At 40.6% G+C, this 18,055-nt stretch overlaps 13 non-coding genes across 13 annotated transcripts; 3 read left to right on the top strand and 10 right to left on the bottom strand.

Annotated features, from left to right (window-relative positions):
- Positions 1 to 91: 91 nt before the first annotated feature.
- On the bottom strand, positions 92 to 283 carry LOC130661085 (U2 spliceosomal RNA). Its single transcript, XR_008988280.1, has one exon. It is a non-coding gene; the product is annotated as a U2 spliceosomal RNA (small nuclear RNA).
- Positions 284 to 605: 322 nt separating this feature from the next.
- Trnar-acg (transfer RNA arginine (anticodon ACG)) lies at positions 606 to 678 on the bottom strand. Its single transcript has one exon. It is a non-coding gene; the product is annotated as a tRNA-Arg (tRNA).
- Positions 679 to 5,146: 4,468 nt separating this feature from the next.
- Positions 5,147 to 5,265, top strand: LOC130658079 (5S ribosomal RNA). Its single transcript, XR_008985296.1, has one exon. It is a non-coding gene; the product is annotated as a 5S ribosomal RNA (ribosomal RNA).
- A 328-nt stretch (positions 5,266 to 5,593) lies between these two features.
- LOC130660036 (U1 spliceosomal RNA) lies at positions 5,594 to 5,758 on the bottom strand. The gene has a single exon (XR_008987238.1). It is a non-coding gene; the product is annotated as a U1 spliceosomal RNA (small nuclear RNA).
- Positions 5,759 to 5,943: 185 nt separating this feature from the next.
- On the bottom strand, positions 5,944 to 6,135 carry LOC130661087 (U2 spliceosomal RNA). The gene has a single exon (XR_008988282.1). It is a non-coding gene; the product is annotated as a U2 spliceosomal RNA (small nuclear RNA).
- Positions 6,136 to 6,457: 322 nt separating this feature from the next.
- On the bottom strand, positions 6,458 to 6,530 carry Trnar-acg (transfer RNA arginine (anticodon ACG)). Its single transcript has one exon. It is a non-coding gene; the product is annotated as a tRNA-Arg (tRNA).
- Positions 6,531 to 10,998: 4,468 nt separating this feature from the next.
- LOC130658081 (5S ribosomal RNA) lies at positions 10,999 to 11,117 on the top strand. The gene has a single exon (XR_008985299.1). It is a non-coding gene; the product is annotated as a 5S ribosomal RNA (ribosomal RNA).
- Positions 11,118 to 11,445: 328 nt separating this feature from the next.
- On the bottom strand, positions 11,446 to 11,610 carry LOC130660037 (U1 spliceosomal RNA). Its single transcript, XR_008987240.1, has one exon. It is a non-coding gene; the product is annotated as a U1 spliceosomal RNA (small nuclear RNA).
- A 185-nt stretch (positions 11,611 to 11,795) lies between these two features.
- On the bottom strand, positions 11,796 to 11,987 carry LOC130661088 (U2 spliceosomal RNA). The gene has a single exon (XR_008988283.1). It is a non-coding gene; the product is annotated as a U2 spliceosomal RNA (small nuclear RNA).
- A 322-nt stretch (positions 11,988 to 12,309) lies between these two features.
- On the bottom strand, positions 12,310 to 12,382 carry Trnar-acg (transfer RNA arginine (anticodon ACG)). The gene has a single exon. It is a non-coding gene; the product is annotated as a tRNA-Arg (tRNA).
- A 4,468-nt stretch (positions 12,383 to 16,850) lies between these two features.
- Positions 16,851 to 16,969, top strand: LOC130658082 (5S ribosomal RNA). Its single transcript, XR_008985300.1, has one exon. It is a non-coding gene; the product is annotated as a 5S ribosomal RNA (ribosomal RNA).
- Positions 16,970 to 17,297: 328 nt separating this feature from the next.
- Positions 17,298 to 17,462, bottom strand: LOC130660038 (U1 spliceosomal RNA). The gene has a single exon (XR_008987241.1). It is a non-coding gene; the product is annotated as a U1 spliceosomal RNA (small nuclear RNA).
- Positions 17,463 to 17,647: 185 nt separating this feature from the next.
- On the bottom strand, positions 17,648 to 17,839 carry LOC130661089 (U2 spliceosomal RNA). The gene has a single exon (XR_008988285.1). It is a non-coding gene; the product is annotated as a U2 spliceosomal RNA (small nuclear RNA).
- Positions 17,840 to 18,055: the final 216 nt, after the last annotated feature.

Genomic DNA, 18,055 nt, shown 5'->3' on the forward strand with positions numbered 1-18,055 from the left:
GGCTGTATTCTCCCCCAGTGTACGCGTTTTGTTCCCGCCGTAGACTATGCAGAGTGCCGTCGGAAAGAGGACTGCTATTATTCTTTTATTGCTTATGTGGGCCGCCATCGGTAATAGTGCAACACCAAGGCAACCCGTGGTCACGGCGTGAATGAATCCACCTCCATGACCCAAGGCCAAAAATCAGATTAATATACTGACCATTCAGAGAATGGCCTACCAGATATTAAACTGATAAGAACAGATACTACACTTGATCTTAGCCATTAGGCCGAGAAGCGATAAAGAACAAGCGTTGCCATGATAGGCATCGTCCACACACCGTAACTGCTTGTGGAGCATGTCACGTTACTGTAAAGCTTACAACTGTCACCGCGTACGGATGGACGGCGACATAGTAAAAATCACGGCTGTTGATTTAGCCGTAGGATGGAGAGCGACTGTAGCGAGTGGATGGTAACTTACATGAATGCTAACAAAGGCGACGATACTAAGTGCGTGATATTACTTTCCAATATGTCTGCGTACATTCCGTTTATCAACGCATTACGCCAGAACGTGCGCGCGCGTTACACAGTAGACCATGCAGCCGAAATGCGACAGTGCGACCCTGCCAGGAGTCGAACCTGGAATCCCCTGATTCGTAGTCAGATGCCTTATCCATTGGGCCACAGGGCCATGCTTATGACTTCGCCCCATCGTCATTTTGGCTTGCGCATTCGTTTTACTTACGACAGAATTCTTCGTGTTTGTAGCCATGAAAGAAAGGGACTTCTGTGAGTGAATTTTTTTACTGTGGTCTAATAAAAAAGTCGAAACGCAGTGCCCAATATATGAATTGCTCCTAATAGCCGGAAACAGGCCGTGTCGATGATGTAGGCCGACATACGCAACGCAAACCAAAGAACGCTTTATGAAAATCCTAACACGAGCGCGGAAGAAGCCCAAATTAACAGACTAGATGTAATGCTGAAGACCTCAAACTCCAGCAGCTTCTCTTGCAGACTATTGCGTCGTACTACAAATAAAAATTAACATGCTTTCGCATAGTCGCGGCACCCAAAACGGACATTATACGATGTACAGAAACACACATTTCTGTTTTCGCGCCAAATCAATTCCCGGGAGTGGTACTTTTACGTCCGCATACTTCGCACCGTCTTAAATTATATCTCATTTACACGGTAATGTTTAGTATACTTCTACTGTGATAACAAGCATCGTTTATCGTTGGATTGTTGTAAGAAAACATTAAAAATGAGTGAAGCAGCTTCTCCAAAGAAAATCGCACCCAAGAAGAAACCTGCTGCAAAGAAGACAGCTGATCACCCTAAATATGTGGACATGATCAAGGCTGCTATCGCTACCCTAAAGGAACGCGGTGGTTCATCTCGCCAAGCTATTACAAAATATATTCATGCAAATTACAAAGTTGCTGAAAACTCAGATCATCATCTGAAAATGGCTCTTAAACGAGGAGTAACATCAGGCGATTTGATTCAAACTAAAGGCACTGGTGCTTCTGGATCATTCAAGCTAGGTCAGGTAAAAAAAGAAAAACCTAAGAAAAAGGCCGCAGCAAAAAAGCCAACGGCAAAGAAGCCTACTGCAAAGAAAAGTACACCAAAAAAGAAGCCAGCAAAGAAGAGCACGCCAAAGAAAGCAGCAAAGAAGCCTGCCACAAAGAAAGCCTCGGCTAAGAAACCAGCAGCTAAGAAACCCACAAAGAAGCCTGTTGCTAAAAAACCTGCAGCAAAGAAGGTCAAAAAGACTCCCAAAAAGGCAGCAAAGAAGACCGCAAAAAAATAATTTGTGTGTATCTGGCTATTACATTAACAAACGGCTATTTTTATAGCCACACATTTACAAAAAAACATTATCTTGGTACAAAGTTAAACTTGTTTAAGTCACTTAAACAGTTAAAAAAGAGTAAATTTAAGATTAGATTCCCTAAGTTTAAGTATTTTCGTTTTTAAATTTCTTATTTTCTTGCTTTTACTTTTCTTGCCCTTCATATTTTTAACATTGTCAAACTTTATGTAGCATAAAATTTTTATGTAGCATAAAATTTAAACAGAAAGCAGGACAAAGTTTGATATAAAAAGCTAGCCGTAATATTTTTTATGGATGTGTGGCTATAAAAATAGCCGTTTTTTGTTTGGTAAGATGCTTAGGCACGTTCCCCACGAATTCTTCTTGCCAACTGGATGTCTTTAGGCATGATTGTAACTCGTTTTGCGTGAATGGCACACAAGTTAGTATCCTCGAACAAGCCAACAAGGTACGCTTCAGAAGCCTCTTGCAGAGCCATAACGGCTGTGCTCTGGAATCGCAGATCTGTTTTGAAGTCCTGAGCAATTTCTCGCACAAGACGCTGGAAAGGCAACTTGCGGATCAAGAGCTCGGTTGACTTCTGGTATCTTCTGATTTCTCTGAGAGCAACTGTACCAGGTCTGTAACGATGTGGTTTTTTCACTCCTCCAGTAGCTGGTGCGCTTTTCCTCGCAGCTTTAGTGGCGAGTTGTTTTCGTGGAGCCTTTCCTCCAGTAGATTTACGTGCAGTTTGCTTTGTACGAGCCATATTTTAAGAAGTCGATGTAGTACGGATACACAAGACGGTCTAAAATGCACTATCGCGCCAAAGTTTTATTTCTCATATTGATTGACAGCTAAGGTTCAAAACAAACCATTTGATTGGTGCTAAGAAAGTAATTTCTGATTGGCTGCATAATGACATTACGCTCATTACTTTAACATTTTTATAAAATCTGTGTTTTTTGGCTACGGGAAAACGGCTGTATCTTCTGATACACAAAAGCTTTTGACTTTTTTTTTTTTTAGTAAGTAGCAGAAGGTTTGGCGAATTCCAACGATGCCAAATTTATTGCCTTACTGAAACATTAAGACCACGAATTTTTAAAAAAACTACAGTTTTACTTAAAAAAATGTACAAAATGTTCGGAACATTTTGTAATGACGCAACTCTATTGGTTAATTAGGGTGTTTCCACGAGCAGTAGGTAATTTTATGGCCTCTTTTTAAAGCTGTCTGAATTCTGTTAACTCAAACGTTGTTTTTGTACTCGTTCTGTACGCAACTATATCAATATGTCTGGACGCGGAAAAGGAGGTAAAGGATTGGGAAAAGGAGGTGCTAAACGTCACCGAAAAATTCTTCGTGATAACATTCAGGGAATCACAAAACCTGCTATTCGGCGTCTTGCTCGACGAGGTGGTGTCAAACGTATCTCTGGCCTTATCTATGAGGAAACCAGAGGTGTACTGAAGGTTTTCTTAGAGAATGTTATTCGTGATGCTGTAACCTACACAGAGCACGCTAAACGCAAGACCGTTACCGCTATGGATGTTGTTTATGCCTTAAAACGTCAAGGAAGAACTCTTTACGGATTCGGAGGTTAAGCGTTGTCATTGCTCAACAAAAACGGCTATTTTTATAGCCACAAATCTTTTAAAACATTACTTTGTGCACGCTTCCAAATTACACAATGTGTAAAGTCTTGTCACAGTTACATTTATTGCTATACGATACTATGTCATATATGACACAAAAAAAATTTAGAAATGCTTTGTAGGGTTAATTTGCCTGGGAGTGTTTCCGTGAAAAGCTGGGTTAAGTTAAATGTAAGCAATAACATGGATCAATGTACTTGTCTTTTCTGCAAGTACAGCTAATAATACGTATGAAAAGTGAAGCTAATCCACACACACATGGGGAAGTATTTTAAATGTAGGCTAGTGTTCTTAAGCACATTATTTAGAAGTTTTATTAACTTCGGTTAACTTGTAGTGACGCCAAGTAAATGTTTTTTTAAAGATGTGTGGTCTTAAAAAAGACCGTTTGTGTTTGGTAGACGTTGGTTTACTTGCTGCTTGTGTATTTTGTGACGGCTTTTGTTCCTTCACTGACTGCGTGTTTTGCAAGTTCTCCAGGCAAGAGAAGACGTACTGCGGTTTGAATTTCACGAGAAGAGATGGTCGACTTTTTGTTTTGAAGAGCCAAACGCGAAGCTTCGGAAGCAATGCGCTCAAAGATGTCGTTGACAAATGAGTTCATGATGCTCATAGCTTTGCTTGAAACTCCGACATCTGGGTGAACTTGTTTCAAAACATTGTAGATGTAAATAGCATAACTTTCCTTTCTCTTTCTCTTGCGTTTCTTTTCACCAGTTCCACCAATCTTTCCTCCTTTTTTGCCGGCTCTTTTTTCACCTTTCTTGGCTACTTTAGGTGCCTGTTTTCCTCCTTTAGCTGCTGCGTCAGACATGGTTAAAAATTTTTGCTACTTAACTTGTAAATAAGCATTAAACTGCAAGTCAAAACTTTTTGTTTATAAGTAAAAAAATCGGATCGAATTCGATCCGAAAACGCCGATACGCAATTTAATTGGTTAAAAAAAAAATCTTTTGTTTAATACTTAATTATGATTGGTTAAAAAAACATGATTTCGATCCTATTTTTATGATGAAAAAACGAGTAAAGTTTATTTCGTTAACACTTACGTTAAATATTCGTACGTTTTTGTATTACCTTACAAATCAAATCGCAGTTATGTCTGGACGTGGAAAAGGTGGAAAAGCTAAGGCTAAAGCCAAGACAAGATCCTCAAGAGCTGGACTTCAATTTCCAGTCGGTAGAGTGCATAGATTCCTTCGTAGAGGGCACTATGCTAACCGAATTGGATCTGGAGCACCAGTTTACTTAGCAGCCGTCTTGGAATATTTATCTGCTGAGATATTGGAGTTGGCTGGTAACGCAGCAAGAGACAACAAAAAAGCTAGGATTATTCCAAGACATTTACAATTGGCTGTTCGTAATGATGAAGAATTAAACAAACTTTTGAGCGGTGTAACCATTGCAGCTGGTGGTGTTTTGCCAAACATTCAAGCTGTCTTACTCCCAAAGAAGAACGACAAAGGACAGAAGAAGTAAACCGCTACACTCAGAAAACAACGGCTATTTTTATAGCCACACATCTTTAAAAAAACATTGTTTTTTTCACAAAACTATAACCTTAAAGTCTAATAGATAATCCATGCATACGCCTTGTCCTAAGTAACTCAAAGAAATTAAATAAAAAAATTTGATCACAACGTCAAAATAAATTGCACGTATTTGCACCTACTAATGTCTACGGCCATACCACGATGAACACACCCGTTCTCGTCTGATCACGGAAGTTAAGCATCGTCGGGCCGGGATAGTACTTGGATGGGGGACCGCCTGGGAACTCCCGGTGTCGTAGGCTTTTCATTTTCATTTGCTGTGATATATTTCTTGTTATAACAATTAAGGAACGTGGCGGTTGTTGAAAGTGTTTCCTATGACATTTTCCTACGACATTTTCAGGTGATAGTACGAGAAAAAAGAGCTTTCAAATGCATACAAACTCGATCTATTGCCGATCATCCAATAACCCTGACGGAATGGCAAATAAAATAAAATTCCGCCGCCTTCCGAGGACTTATATCGCAATCACGTTTCGTAACAGCCAAGCGAGGTTTTACCTTAGCGTTTAAGTCACCACCGACATTTGGCCGCGCAACTTTTCTAAGCTCATTCATTTTGACTTAAGGAGGGGGCGAGCGCGGACGCAGGCCCCCACTACCAGAAATTGTACGGTCGAGTTACTGACGTTTGCAGTAATCGCAGAGGTCAGCCCAAGCGTAGTGCAATGCAAGAGCCTCACTCTGGAAGAAAACCCTCATTGATCAGTCTTTACTTCCCCGTCAGGTAAGTATGAGTTGGAACTGCACCGTAGCATGAGGGTACCCTTCAAAGTTTGTTAATGCTTGTGGCTTGAGTGTGTTATAAACTGCCGTGTCGCGGGGCATAGGCTGTATTCTCCCCCAGTGTACGCGTTTTGTTCCCGCCGTAGACTATGCAGAGTGCCGTCGGAAAGAGGACTGCTATTATTCTTTTATTGCTTATGTGGGCCGCCATCGGTAATAGTGCAACACCAAGGCAACCCGTGGTCACGGCGTGAATGAATCCACCTCCATGACCCAAGGCCAAAAATCAGATTAATATACTGACCATTCAGAGAATGGCCTACCAGATATTAAACTGATAAGAACAGATACTACACTTGATCTTAGCCATTAGGCCGAGAAGCGATAAAGAACAAGCGTTGCCATGATAGGCATCGTCCACACACCGTAACTGCTTGTGGAGCATGTCACGTTACTGTAAAGCTTACAACTGTCACCGCGTACGGATGGACGGCGACATAGTAAAAATCACGGCTGTTGATTTAGCCGTAGGATGGAGAGCGACTGTAGCGAGTGGATGGTAACTTACATGAATGCTAACAAAGGCGACGATACTAAGTGCGTGATATTACTTTCCAATATGTCTGCGTACATTCCGTTTATCAACGCATTACGCCAGAACGTGCGCGCGCGTTACACAGTAGACCATGCAGCCGAAATGCGACAGTGCGACCCTGCCAGGAGTCGAACCTGGAATCCCCTGATTCGTAGTCAGATGCCTTATCCATTGGGCCACAGGGCCATGCTTATGACTTCGCCCCATCGTCATTTTGGCTTGCGCATTCGTTTTACTTACGACAGAATTCTTCGTGTTTGTAGCCATGAAAGAAAGGGACTTCTGTGAGTGAATTTTTTTACTGTGGTCTAATAAAAAAGTCGAAACGCAGTGCCCAATATATGAATTGCTCCTAATAGCCGGAAACAGGCCGTGTCGATGATGTAGGCCGACATACGCAACGCAAACCAAAGAACGCTTTATGAAAATCCTAACACGAGCGCGGAAGAAGCCCAAATTAACAGACTAGATGTAATGCTGAAGACCTCAAACTCCAGCAGCTTCTCTTGCAGACTATTGCGTCGTACTACAAATAAAAATTAACATGCTTTCGCATAGTCGCGGCACCCAAAACGGACATTATACGATGTACAGAAACACACATTTCTGTTTTCGCGCCAAATCAATTCCCGGGAGTGGTACTTTTACGTCCGCATACTTCGCACCGTCTTAAATTATATCTCATTTACACGGTAATGTTTAGTATACTTCTACTGTGATAACAAGCATCGTTTATCGTTGGATTGTTGTAAGAAAACATTAAAAATGAGTGAAGCAGCTTCTCCAAAGAAAATCGCACCCAAGAAGAAACCTGCTGCAAAGAAGACAGCTGATCACCCTAAATATGTGGACATGATCAAGGCTGCTATCGCTACCCTAAAGGAACGCGGTGGTTCATCTCGCCAAGCTATTACAAAATATATTCATGCAAATTACAAAGTTGCTGAAAACTCAGATCATCATCTGAAAATGGCTCTTAAACGAGGAGTAACATCAGGCGATTTGATTCAAACTAAAGGCACTGGTGCTTCTGGATCATTCAAGCTAGGTCAGGTAAAAAAAGAAAAACCTAAGAAAAAGGCCGCAGCAAAAAAGCCAACGGCAAAGAAGCCTACTGCAAAGAAAAGTACACCAAAAAAGAAGCCAGCAAAGAAGAGCACGCCAAAGAAAGCAGCAAAGAAGCCTGCCACAAAGAAAGCCTCGGCTAAGAAACCAGCAGCTAAGAAACCCACAAAGAAGCCTGTTGCTAAAAAACCTGCAGCAAAGAAGGTCAAAAAGACTCCCAAAAAGGCAGCAAAGAAGACCGCAAAAAAATAATTTGTGTGTATCTGGCTATTACATTAACAAACGGCTATTTTTATAGCCACACATTTACAAAAAAACATTATCTTGGTACAAAGTTAAACTTGTTTAAGTCACTTAAACAGTTAAAAAAGAGTAAATTTAAGATTAGATTCCCTAAGTTTAAGTATTTTCGTTTTTAAATTTCTTATTTTCTTGCTTTTACTTTTCTTGCCCTTCATATTTTTAACATTGTCAAACTTTATGTAGCATAAAATTTTTATGTAGCATAAAATTTAAACAGAAAGCAGGACAAAGTTTGATATAAAAAGCTAGCCGTAATATTTTTTATGGATGTGTGGCTATAAAAATAGCCGTTTTTTGTTTGGTAAGATGCTTAGGCACGTTCCCCACGAATTCTTCTTGCCAACTGGATGTCTTTAGGCATGATTGTAACTCGTTTTGCGTGAATGGCACACAAGTTAGTATCCTCGAACAAGCCAACAAGGTACGCTTCAGAAGCCTCTTGCAGAGCCATAACGGCTGTGCTCTGGAATCGCAGATCTGTTTTGAAGTCCTGAGCAATTTCTCGCACAAGACGCTGGAAAGGCAACTTGCGGATCAAGAGCTCGGTTGACTTCTGGTATCTTCTGATTTCTCTGAGAGCAACTGTACCAGGTCTGTAACGATGTGGTTTTTTCACTCCTCCAGTAGCTGGTGCGCTTTTCCTCGCAGCTTTAGTGGCGAGTTGTTTTCGTGGAGCCTTTCCTCCAGTAGATTTACGTGCAGTTTGCTTTGTACGAGCCATATTTTAAGAAGTCGATGTAGTACGGATACACAAGACGGTCTAAAATGCACTATCGCGCCAAAGTTTTATTTCTCATATTGATTGACAGCTAAGGTTCAAAACAAACCATTTGATTGGTGCTAAGAAAGTAATTTCTGATTGGCTGCATAATGACATTACGCTCATTACTTTAACATTTTTATAAAATCTGTGTTTTTTGGCTACGGGAAAACGGCTGTATCTTCTGATACACAAAAGCTTTTGACTTTTTTTTTTTTTAGTAAGTAGCAGAAGGTTTGGCGAATTCCAACGATGCCAAATTTATTGCCTTACTGAAACATTAAGACCACGAATTTTTAAAAAAACTACAGTTTTACTTAAAAAAATGTACAAAATGTTCGGAACATTTTGTAATGACGCAACTCTATTGGTTAATTAGGGTGTTTCCACGAGCAGTAGGTAATTTTATGGCCTCTTTTTAAAGCTGTCTGAATTCTGTTAACTCAAACGTTGTTTTTGTACTCGTTCTGTACGCAACTATATCAATATGTCTGGACGCGGAAAAGGAGGTAAAGGATTGGGAAAAGGAGGTGCTAAACGTCACCGAAAAATTCTTCGTGATAACATTCAGGGAATCACAAAACCTGCTATTCGGCGTCTTGCTCGACGAGGTGGTGTCAAACGTATCTCTGGCCTTATCTATGAGGAAACCAGAGGTGTACTGAAGGTTTTCTTAGAGAATGTTATTCGTGATGCTGTAACCTACACAGAGCACGCTAAACGCAAGACCGTTACCGCTATGGATGTTGTTTATGCCTTAAAACGTCAAGGAAGAACTCTTTACGGATTCGGAGGTTAAGCGTTGTCATTGCTCAACAAAAACGGCTATTTTTATAGCCACAAATCTTTTAAAACATTACTTTGTGCACGCTTCCAAATTACACAATGTGTAAAGTCTTGTCACAGTTACATTTATTGCTATACGATACTATGTCATATATGACACAAAAAAAATTTAGAAATACTTTGTAGGGTTAATTTGCCTGGGAGTGTTTCCGTGAAAAGCTGGGTTAAGTTAAATGTAAGCAATAACATGGATCAATGTACTTGTCTTTTCTGCAAGTACAGCTAATAATACGTATGAAAAGTGAAGCTAATCCACACACACATGGGGAAGTATTTTAAATGTAGGCTAGTGTTCTTAAGCACATTATTTAGAAGTTTTATTAACTTCGGTTAACTTGTAGTGACGCCAAGTAAATGTTTTTTTAAAGATGTGTGGTCTTAAAAAAGACCGTTTGTGTTTGGTAGACGTTGGTTTACTTGCTGCTTGTGTATTTTGTGACGGCTTTTGTTCCTTCACTGACTGCGTGTTTTGCAAGTTCTCCAGGCAAGAGAAGACGTACTGCGGTTTGAATTTCACGAGAAGAGATGGTCGACTTTTTGTTTTGAAGAGCCAAACGCGAAGCTTCGGAAGCAATGCGCTCAAAGATGTCGTTGACAAATGAGTTCATGATGCTCATAGCTTTGCTTGAAACTCCGACATCTGGGTGAACTTGTTTCAAAACATTGTAGATGTAAATAGCATAACTTTCCTTTCTCTTTCTCTTGCGTTTCTTTTCACCAGTTCCACCAATCTTTCCTCCTTTTTTGCCGGCTCTTTTTTCACCTTTCTTGGCTACTTTAGGTGCCTGTTTTCCTCCTTTAGCTGCTGCGTCAGACATGGTTAAAAATTTTTGCTACTTAACTTGTAAATAAGCATTAAACTGCAAGTCAAAACTTTTTGTTTATAAGTAAAAAAATCGGATCGAATTCGATCCGAAAACGCCGATACGCAATTTAATTGGTTAAAAAAAAAATCTTTTGTTTAATACTTAATTATGATTGGTTAAAAAAACATGATTTCGATCCTATTTTTATGATGAAAAAACGAGTAAAGTTTATTTCGTTAACACTTACGTTAAATATTCGTACGTTTTTGTATTAACTTACAAATCAAATCGCAGTTATGTCTGGACGTGGAAAAGGTGGAAAAGCTAAGGCTAAAGCCAAGACAAGATCCTCAAGAGCTGGACTTCAATTTCCAGTCGGTAGAGTGCATAGATTCCTTCGTAGAGGGCACTATGCTAACCGAATTGGATCTGGAGCACCAGTTTACTTAGCAGCCGTCTTGGAATATTTATCTGCTGAGATATTGGAGTTGGCTGGTAACGCAGCAAGAGACAACAAAAAAGCTAGGATTATTCCAAGACATTTACAATTGGCTGTTCGTAATGATGAAGAATTAAACAAACTTTTGAGCGGTGTAACCATTGCAGCTGGTGGTGTTTTGCCAAACATTCAAGCTGTCTTACTCCCAAAGAAGAACGACAAAGGACAGAAGAAGTAAACCGCTACACTCAGAAAACAACGGCTATTTTTATAGCCACACATCTTTAAAAAAACTTTGTTTTTTTCACAAAACTATAACCTTAAAGTCTAATAGATAATCCATGCATACGCCTTGTCCTAAGTAACTCAAAGAAATTAAATAAAAAAATTTGATCACAACGTCAAAATAAATTGCACGTATTTGCACCTACTAATGTCTACGGCCATACCACGATGAACACACCCGTTCTCGTCTGATCACGGAAGTTAAGCATCGTCGGGCCGGGATAGTACTTGGATGGGGGACCGCCTGGGAACTCCCGGTGTCGTAGGCTTTTCATTTTCATTTGCTGTGATATATTTCTTGTTATAACAATTAAGGAACGTGGCGGTTGTTGAAAGTGTTTCCTATGACATTTTCCTACGACATTTTCAGGTGATAGTACGAGAAAAAAGAGCTTTCAAATGCATACAAACTCGATCTATTGCCGATCATCCAATAACCCTGACGGAATGGCAAATAAAATAAAATTCCGCCGCCTTCCGAGGACTTATATCGCAATCACGTTTCGTAACAGCCAAGCGAGGTTTTACCTTAGCGTTTAAGTCACCACCGACATTTGGCCGCGCAACTTTTCTAAGCTCATTCATTTTGACTTAAGGAGGGGGCGAGCGCGGACGCAGGCCCCCACTACCAGAAATTGTACGGTCGAGTTACTGACGTTTGCAGTAATCGCAGAGGTCAGCCCAAGCGTAGTGCAATGCAAGAGCCTCACTCTGGAAGAAAACCCTCATTGATCAGTCTTTACTTCCCCGTCAGGTAAGTATGAGTTGGAACTGCACCGTAGCATGAGGGTACCCTTCAAAGTTTGTTAATGCTTGTGGCTTGAGTGTGTTATAAACTGCCGTGTCGCGGGGCATAGGCTGTATTCTCCCCCAGTGTACGCGTTTTGTTCCCGCCGTAGACTATGCAGAGTGCCGTCGGAAAGAGGACTGCTATTATTCTTTTATTGCTTATGTGGGCCGCCATCGGTAATAGTGCAACACCAAGGCAACCCGTGGTCACGGCGTGAATGAATCCACCTCCATGACCCAAGGCCAAAAATCAGATTAATATACTGACCATTCAGAGAATGGCCTACCAGATATTAAACTGATAAGAACAGATACTACACTTGATCTTAGCCATTAGGCCGAGAAGCGATAAAGAACAAGCGTTGCCATGATAGGCATCGTCCACACACCGTAACTGCTTGTGGAGCATGTCACGTTACTGTAAAGCTTACAACTGTCACCGCGTACGGATGGACGGCGACATAGTAAAAATCACGGCTGTTGATTTAGCCGTAGGATGGAGAGCGACTGTAGCGAGTGGATGGTAACTTACATGAATGCTAACAAAGGCGACGATACTAAGTGCGTGATATTACTTTCCAATATGTCTGCGTACATTCCGTTTATCAACGCATTACGCCAGAACGTGCGCGCGCGTTACACAGTAGACCATGCAGCCGAAATGCGACAGTGCGACCCTGCCAGGAGTCGAACCTGGAATCCCCTGATTCGTAGTCAGATGCCTTATCCATTGGGCCACAGGGCCATGCTTATGACTTCGCCCCATCGTCATTTTGGCTTGCGCATTCGTTTTACTTACGACAGAATTCTTCGTGTTTGTAGCCATGAAAGAAAGGGACTTCTGTGAGTGAATTTTTTTACTGTGGTCTAATAAAAAAGTCGAAACGCAGTGCCCAATATATGAATTGCTCCTAATAGCCGGAAACAGGCCGTGTCGATGATGTAGGCCGACATACGCAACGCAAACCAAAGAACGCTTTATGAAAATCCTAACACGAGCGCGGAAGAAGCCCAAATTAACAGACTAGATGTAATGCTGAAGACCTCAAACTCCAGCAGCTTCTCTTGCAGACTATTGCGTCGTACTACAAATAAAAATTAACATGCTTTCGCATAGTCGCGGCACCCAAAACGGACATTATACGATGTACAGAAACACACATTTCTGTTTTCGCGCCAAATCAATTCCCGGGAGTGGTACTTTTACGTCCGCATACTTCGCACCGTCTTAAATTATATCTCATTTACACGGTAATGTTTAGTATACTTCTACTGTGATAACAAGCATCGTTTATCGTTGGATTGTTGTAAGAAAACATTAAAAATGAGTGAAGCAGCTTCTCCAAAGAAAATCGCACCCAAGAAGAAACCTGCTGCAAAGAAGACAGCTGATCACCCTAAATATGTGGACATGATCAAGGCTGCTATCGCTACCCTAAAGGAACGCGGTGGTTCATCTCGCCAAGCTATTACAAAATATATTCATGCAAATTACAAAGTTGCTGAAAACTCAGATCATCATCTGAAAATGGCTCTTAAACGAGGAGTAACATCAGGCGATTTGATTCAAACTAAAGGCACTGGTGCTTCTGGATCATTCAAGCTAGGTCAGGTAAAAAAAGAAAAACCTAAGAAAAAGGCCGCAGCAAAAAAGCCAACGGCAAAGAAGCCTACTGCAAAGAAAAGTACACCAAAAAAGAAGCCAGCAAAGAAGAGCACGCCAAAGAAAGCAGCAAAGAAGCCTGCCACAAAGAAAGCCTCGGCTAAGAAACCAGCAGCTAAGAAACCCACAAAGAAGCCTGTTGCTAAAAAACCTGCAGCAAAGAAGGTCAAAAAGACTCCCAAAAAGGCAGCAAAGAAGACCGCAAAAAAATAATTTGTGTGTATCTGGCTATTACATTAACAAACGGCTATTTTTATAGCCACACATTTACAAAAAAACATTATCTTGGTACAAAGTTAAACTTGTTTAAGTCACTTAAACAGTTAAAAAAGAGTAAATTTAAGATTAGATTCCCTAAGTTTAAGTATTTTCGTTTTTAAATTTCTTATTTTCTTGCTTTTACTTTTCTTGCCCTTCATATTTTTAACATTGTCAAACTTTATGTAGCATAAAATTTTTATGTAGCATAAAATTTAAACAGAAAGCAGGACAAAGTTTGATATAAAAAGCTAGCCGTAATATTTTTTATGGATGTGTGGCTATAAAAATAGCCGTTTTTTGTTTGGTAAGATGCTTAGGCACGTTCCCCACGAATTCTTCTTGCCAACTGGATGTCTTTAGGCATGATTGTAACTCGTTTTGCGTGAATGGCACACAAGTTAGTATCCTCGAACAAGCCAACAAGGTACGCTTCAGAAGCCTCTTGCAGAGCCATAACGGCTGTGCTCTGGAATCGCAGATCTGTTTTGAAGTCCTGAGCAATTTCTCGCACAAGACGCTGGAAAGGCAACTTGCGGATCAAGAGCTCGGTTGACTTCTGGTATCTTCTGATTTCTCTGAGAGCAACTGTACCAGGTCTGTAACGATGTGGTTTTTTCACTCCTCCAGTAGCTGGTGCGCTTTTCCTCGCAGCTTTAGTGGCGAGTTGTTTTCGTGGAGCCTTTCCTCCAGTAGATTTACGTGCAGTTTGCTTTGTACGAGCCATATTTTAAGAAGTCGATGTAGTACGGATACACAAGACGGTCTAAAATGCACTATCGCGCCAAAGTTTTATTTCTCATATTGATTGACAGCTAAGGTTCAAAACAAACCATTTGATTGGTGCTAAGAAAGTAATTTCTGATTGGCTGCATAATGACATTACGCTCATTACTTTAACATTTTTATAAAATCTGTGTTTTTTGGCTACGGGAAAACGGCTGTATCTTCTGATACACAAAAGCTTTTGACTTTTTTTTTTTTTAGTAAGTAGCAGAAGGTTTGGCGAATTCCAACGATGCCAAATTTATTGCCTTACTGAAACATTAAGACCACGAATTTTTAAAAAAACTACAGTTTTACTTAAAAAAATGTACAAAATGTTCGGAACATTTTGTAATGACGCAACTCTATTGGTTAATTAGGGTGTTTCCACGAGCAGTAGGTAATTTTATGGCCTCTTTTTAAAGCTGTCTGAATTCTGTTAACTCAAACGTTGTTTTTGTACTCGTTCTGTACGCAACTATATCAATATGTCTGGACGCGGAAAAGGAGGTAAAGGATTGGGAAAAGGAGGTGCTAAACGTCACCGAAAAATTCTTCGTGATAACATTCAGGGAATCACAAAACCTGCTATTCGGCGTCTTGCTCGACGAGGTGGTGTCAAACGTATCTCTGGCCTTATCTATGAGGAAACCAGAGGTGTACTGAAGGTTTTCTTAGAGAATGTTATTCGTGATGCTGTAACCTACACAGAGCACGCTAAACGCAAGACCGTTACCGCTATGGATGTTGTTTATGCCTTAAAACGTCAAGGAAGAACTCTTTACGGATTCGGAGGTTAAGCGTTGTCATTGCTCAACAAAAACGGCTATTTTTATAGCCACAAATCTTTTAAAACATTACTTTGTGCACGCTTCCAAATTACACAATGTGTAAAGTCTTGTCACAGTTACATTTATTGCTATACGATACTATGTCATATATGACACAAAAAAAATTTAGAAATACTTTGTAGGGTTAATTTGCCTGGGAGTGTTTCCGTGAAAAGCTGGGTTAAGTTAAATGTAAGCAATAACATGGATCAATGTACTTGTCTTTTCTGCAAGTACAGCTAATAATACGTATGAAAAGTGAAGCTAATCCACACACACATGGGGAAGTATTTTAAATGTAGGCTAGTGTTCTTAAGCACATTATTTAGAAGTTTTATTAACTTCGGTTAACTTGTAGTGACGCCAAGTAAATGTTTTTTTAAAGATGTGTGGTCTTAAAAAAGACCGTTTGTGTTTGGTAGACGTTGGTTTACTTGCTGCTTGTGTATTTTGTGACGGCTTTTGTTCCTTCACTGACTGCGTGTTTTGCAAGTTCTCCAGGCAAGAGAAGACGTACTGCGGTTTGAATTTCACGAGAAGAGATGGTCGACTTTTTGTTTTGAAGAGCCAAACGCGAAGCTTCGGAAGCAATGCGCTCAAAGATGTCGTTGACAAATGAGTTCATGATGCTCATAGCTTTGCTTGAAACTCCGACATCTGGGTGAACTTGTTTCAAAACATTGTAGATGTAAATAGCATAACTTTCCTTTCTCTTTCTCTTGCGTTTCTTTTCACCAGTTCCACCAATCTTTCCTCCTTTTTTGCCGGCTCTTTTTTCACCTTTCTTGGCTACTTTAGGTGCCTGTTTTCCTCCTTTAGCTGCTGCGTCAGACATGGTTAAAAATTTTTGCTACTTAACTTGTAAATAAGCATTAAACTGCAAGTCAAAACTTTTTGTTTATAAGTAAAAAAATCGGATCGAATTCGATCCGAAAACGCCGATACGCAATTTAATTGGTTAAAAAAAAAATCTTTTGTTTAATACTTAATTATGATTGGTTAAAAAAACATGATTTCGATCCTATTTTTATGATGAAAAAACGAGTAAAGTTTATTTCGTTAACACTTACGTTAAATATTCGTACGTTTTTGTATTAACTTACAAATCAAATCGCAGTTATGTCTGGACGTGGAAAAGGTGGAAAAGCTAAGGCTAAAGCCAAGACAAGATCCTCAAGAGCTGGACTTCAATTTCCAGTCGGTAGAGTGCATAGATTCCTTCGTAGAGGGCACTATGCTAACCGAATTGGATCTGGAGCACCAGTTTACTTAGCAGCCGTCTTGGAATATTTATCTGCTGAGATATTGGAGTTGGCTGGTAACGCAGCAAGAGACAACAAAAAAGCTAGGATTATTCCAAGACATTTACAATTGGCTGTTCGTAATGATGAAGAATTAAACAAACTTTTGAGCGGTGTAACCATTGCAGCTGGTGGTGTTTTGCCAAACATTCAAGCTGTCTTACTCCCAAAGAAGAACGACAAAGGACAGAAGAAGTAAACCGCTACACTCAGAAAACAACGGCTATTTTTATAGCCACACATCTTTAAAAAAACATTGTTTTTTTCACAAAACTATAACCTTAAAGTCTAATAGATAATCCATGCATACGCCTTGTCCTAAGTAACTCAAAGAAATTAAATAAAAAAATTTGATCACAACGTCAAAATAAATTGCACGTATTTGCACCTACTAATGTCTACGGCCATACCACGATGAACACACCCGTTCTCGTCTGATCACGGAAGTTAAGCATCGTCGGGCCGGGATAGTACTTGGATGGGGGACCGCCTGGGAACTCCCGGTGTCGTAGGCTTTTCATTTTCATTTGCTGTGATATATTTCTTGTTATAACAATTAAGGAACGTGGCGGTTGTTGAAAGTGTTTCCTATGACATTTTCCTACGACATTTTCAGGTGATAGTACGAGAAAAAAGAGCTTTCAAATGCATACAAACTCGATCTATTGCCGATCATCCAATAACCCTGACGGAATGGCAAATAAAATAAAATTCCGCCGCCTTCCGAGGACTTATATCGCAATCACGTTTCGTAACAGCCAAGCGAGGTTTTACCTTAGCGTTTAAGTCACCACCGACATTTGGCCGCGCAACTTTTCTAAGCTCATTCATTTTGACTTAAGGAGGGGGCGAGCGCGGACGCAGGCCCCCACTACCAGAAATTGTACGGTCGAGTTACTGACGTTTGCAGTAATCGCAGAGGTCAGCCCAAGCGTAGTGCAATGCAAGAGCCTCACTCTGGAAGAAAACCCTCATTGATCAGTCTTTACTTCCCCGTCAGGTAAGTATGAGTTGGAACTGCACCGTAGCATGAGGGTACCCTTCAAAGTTTGTTAATGCTTGTGGCTTGAGTGTGTTATAAACTGCCGTGTCGCGGGGCATAGGCTGTATTCTCCCCCAGTGTACGCGTTTTGTTCCCGCCGTAGACTATGCAGAGTGCCGTCGGAAAGAGGACTGCTATTATTCTTTTATTGCTTATGTGGGCCGCCATCGGTAATAGTGCAACACCAAGGCAACCCGTGGTCACGGCGTGAATGAATCCACCTCCATGACCCAAGGCCAAAAATCAGATTAATATACTGACCATTCAGAGAATGGCCTACCAGATATTAAACTGATAAGAACAGATACTACACTTGATCTTAGCCATTAGGCCGAGAAGCGATAAAGAACAAGCGTTGCCATGATAGGCATCGTCCACACACCGTAACTGCTTGTGGAGCATGTCACGTTACTGTAAAGCTTACAACTGTCACCGCGTACGGATGGACGGCGACATAGTAAAAATCACGGCTGTTGATTTAGCCGTAGGATGGAGAGCGACTGTAGCGAGTGGATGGTAACTTACATGAATGCTAACAAAGGCGACGATACTAAGTGCG

This window comes from Hydractinia symbiolongicarpus, chromosome 9 (assembly GCF_029227915.1).
Source record: "Hydractinia symbiolongicarpus strain clone_291-10 chromosome 9, HSymV2.1, whole genome shotgun sequence".
Classification (NCBI taxonomy): domain Eukaryota; kingdom Metazoa; phylum Cnidaria; class Hydrozoa; order Anthoathecata; family Hydractiniidae; genus Hydractinia; species Hydractinia symbiolongicarpus.